Source organism: Triticum aestivum, chromosome 2B, assembly GCF_018294505.1.
Source record: "Triticum aestivum cultivar Chinese Spring chromosome 2B, IWGSC CS RefSeq v2.1, whole genome shotgun sequence".
Lineage (NCBI taxonomy): Eukaryota > Viridiplantae > Streptophyta > Magnoliopsida > Poales > Poaceae > Triticum > Triticum aestivum.
Window position 1 is genome coordinate 292,121,626 of NC_057798.1, and position 4,197 is coordinate 292,125,822.

The following is a 4,197-nucleotide window of genomic DNA, read 5'->3' on the forward strand; positions in this document are numbered from 1 at the left end:
GCTCGTGTCTGGGTCTAATATTTCCTATACGGTGGGTAATGCCACCACCACAATTTTTTGAAGATTTTCATTTGGCTTCATGATTGCATTATGTTCGCATTTGGATTGTCTTCAAAATTGATTTTTTTTCAAAGTCTATATCTTCACAATGTTGGTTTGTCTTCAATATTATATATATGTGTGTTATGTCCTCTACATCACTCACTTATAGATATGTCTTCACGTTGCTATTTTGTTCTGACCTACGTGAATGTGATTGGACCCGAATCCCTTCTGCGCTACTCCTTCAAATTCTTTCTGTCTAAGTCATATGCATTCTGTTGACACTTGTCAAATATCTTCTCTGTGTCCTTGTCAGCAGAAGATACAGAGACACATTTTTAAAGCTGCTTTTAATGTCTTATCATTTGCCTGAAAACCGGAGAAGCCGGAATGACCATCCAACAATCCAGGCATGCATGGGAACATAGATAAACTCCTGATAAGTTGCATGCATGCCACATGCCCTTTAGATGTGAACCGCCAGGGGCACCTGCGTAATTGCGTTGTGCCGCCCTCCTCCTTCCTATAAATACTCGCCCCCTTGCGGTCAATATCTCTTCTTCCACCTCGCCATCTCGCTCAAACCCTAGCGCCACTGCTAGCTCGCGTCAACGCAGGAGACGAAGCGCTTAGCTGGCACGACTTCTTCGACGTCGTCCTCACACCGGCCGCGGACCTTGTCCTTTCCGCCGCCGCCGTAGGTGTCTTCCGTCGCCAAGTTAGGGTGCGGGAGATTGGACTGCTCGGCCTCCCTTCTACCTCGTCTAACAATTCATCTATGGTAATTAAATCTCACTTTTTACAGTCTTTTTGATCTGTCAAATCCATCCACTTCAACCAAAAGTGGTTTACTCACTTCCAAATATGGATATATCACTTTATCAATCTCATGTATTGCAAAGTATGTTCACTTATGCGTCAAAAACTAGTTAGATTCGTCACTTGTACCTATTTGTGGATTTGTACAAATCTGGAACCAACTTCCTTCAATAAGTGAATGTATTTGCATTGTGAGGTCAATGTCTTCTAAACTGATTTATCTTCAAAATCTTCTAACAATTCATATGACCTCTTCCCCTTCCCTCGAATCACTAATACTATCAAAAGTGCATGTCCATGTGAGAATCCCTTGGTTCTCATAGTCTGCATTCATTTGCAGAATTCTTACAACGACACATTGAGTCTCCTGAAGCCAGTTCTTGTCTGACCAGCAGATGAAAGCATTTCACTGTGTTGAAGCCAATCTGTCTGAACATTATGGCTACTGAGAAGTCTGCACAGAAAGGAGGCAGGAAACACCATGGCCACACCGCACTGGACTTTCCTGCAGATCTATATGAACTCTACAAGTCTGACCCTGAAGAAAGCTACACACAGCGGAAGAACCGGATCCAGTGGGTCCGAAGATATTGGGCAGAGTAGTGGTTCAAGTACAAGTTTGTAACACCTGAATACGCTGAAAAGAATGCTATCAAGCGTCCATGGGGTGATTGTCTGTATCGAAATTTTGTACCAAAGACCAAGGCTAAAGCTATTGATTAGGAGTTCTATCCTTGCATGGTCCGAGGACCTCTGCCTGAGAATGCAGACCCATCATCTCTCTTACGGTGTCGTGAAAACAATCTCTTCAAGCGCAACATTCAGTTTGCCAAGAATTCAGCTGTTAAGGACCAGAAGGAGTTTGGCCTCAACTTCAACCCTGGCCCCTCTACACCAAGGTCACATGGTACTCATGAAGCAAATGAGAACAGAATTGGCCCCTTCACCAACTTTGATGGGCTTCTGTCCCATATTGCTGCCCAGAGAGCTGCTGTGGAGCAATCTGCTAAAGAAGCAGACTCCGATGATGCTCCATCACCACCAAAGCAGAAGAAAAAGGCTAAAGCTTCAAAGCCCTGCTCCTGCTGCTCCAAAATCTTCGACCAAGAAGCCTCTAAAAACTACACCTCCTGAATCTAGTGTGCAATCTAAAGATTTGTCTCGTGTGTCCAAGAGGACCATGAAGCAATTGCCCAAGAAGGTTTCTGGGCAACCCCTCGCTATTGTTGTCATTCTGTGCAACGAGGAAGACACCATTGATCTGTCAAGTGATGAAGATCTTGGTGATGAAGCTCTAGAGATGCTGATCAAGAGCAAGCAAGAGGTGGAGATCTTCATTGATCTACCCCTCTTTGATGTTGATATACTGAATAACTTCATCGATGAATGGTTCGACAACCAGAGCATCAACATTGTCAGTCTGCAACTGCCAGTGGGCATCATCGTCACATTCCATGGAGCCATTGCTAATGAATTGGCCTTGGCTCAGAAAATCGTTAAGCTCAAAAACAAGATTGATTATGAGAAGGCGCATTTCAAGAAGCACATGCACAAGCTCAGTGTGGCTGATGTTCAAATTTACAAGAAGATTCTGCATGACCTCAAGACTGAATTTCACAAGAAGCGTGAAGAAGCCAAAGGCTCTCGAGAACGCATGAAGGCTTATGCAACAAGCACATAATGAAGCTGAAAATAGGAAAGCTCTTGGGCGTCCTGGAATTGACCCCAGAATGGCTGCTAAGAAGAACAAGAAGCCTGCCGAAGCTAATCCCCATGCTCCAAGGCGGGGACAACCCAACATTGTCTTCCCTGCTAGCATGACTGGCTCGAAGCCAAAGGTCCCCTCTGTTGCTTCTGAGCTCAAGAAGACCAGGCAAGCTGAAGCTGAAGCCAGAAAGAGGAAGCACAAGGATATATCTGATGATGCTCCCTCAAAGAAAGTGTTGAAGACAAAAGGCTTTAAGTCTTCAAGGAAAGAGCATGCTGCTACCCCAGAGCCCCTCATAGTTGAACCCATTTCTGTTGCCTACCCTGCCTCTGCAAATCGCGAGCGCCATCTCGTCGTCCATGAGCGTGCTCCCACAGAGGCTCCAGAAAGTGAATAAGTTCCAGCTGTTGACCCCAACGCAGCTGAAGACAATGGTCATGAAGACAATGTAATTGATGATGAAGTCCTTCCTCAGCTCGAGCCCCAGTTGGTATCATCACCTGCTCCTGCGAACGGTGAATACATTAGCATTGGTCGTCCATTGATGCCAATTGCTCAAGATGACTCATGGGCTGAGCGCCAACAAGAAGATACCCTAGTACAAGATGAAACACCCCGTACTCCACCTGCTCAAGTCACCTCTTCGGTGCTTGATGATGACAATTACATGGAGACCACTCCATCTCCTAAGGCGTCGCCAGCTTTTTGCAGGCTTTGCAAAGGTCTCAGGCCACCTGTCTCCATGTCGACCATTCCAGGAGAAGATTCACAACAATCTAGCTCAGTGGCACGTCAAGTGTTCCCTGAAGCAAATCCTTTTGAAGCTAAAGTTGCTGACGGCATTTTGGCTGCATCAGCCAAAGAAGAAAGAAGAGAAGAAGAAAGAGAGGCCACACCCCTTCTACTGATCAAGTCATTCTTGAAGAGAATGTGATTGTGCCTGACCCTCCTGTCGTTGACCAGATGGAGGTTGAAAACACTGAGGCTGCCACCAACAATGCTACTGAAGCCAATGACCCTGTCATGGCTGAAGACAATGTGGAGCGTGAAGCAAATGTGAATGCTGAAGCCTCAGTGACGACAATCACCATAGATGGTGTTGTTGCTCCACTGCAGCCTCATACCATGGAAAGGGCCTTCAATCATGAAGGTCGGCTTATCACTGTCCGATGGCCAATTATGGTTCCTCCTACTGTTCCAGGACCCCGGTATGATTATCATGTGGAGCAGAGGCCTTAAGTTCAGAAGCCAAAGCCACGTCGGCCAAGGCTTCCAAGAGCTGTCACTACACAAGGCTCATTCAGTGTGCTCAGCTTCTGAGACCACAACACTTTCTTTGACAGCGCGAAGAACCTATACAAGAAGCCAAAGATCTCCTCTGGCGGATTTTGGAGCCATCAACAGCGAAGCTATTACTCATGCAATATGTACAATTAAGACCAGATTTTTCCGCACAGACATCCGGATTGTGATGCTATGGCTGGGCTGCCATGTTTGGAAGAAGCCCTTGACTGCTTTAGGGATGTTGGTCTTCTGGCTTGACTGATAAAGAACACTGGAATGAAGAGCTTCTGCTGTAGTTCTATGCCACACTACACATTCGAAGCTACAACAGGGATCCAAAGACT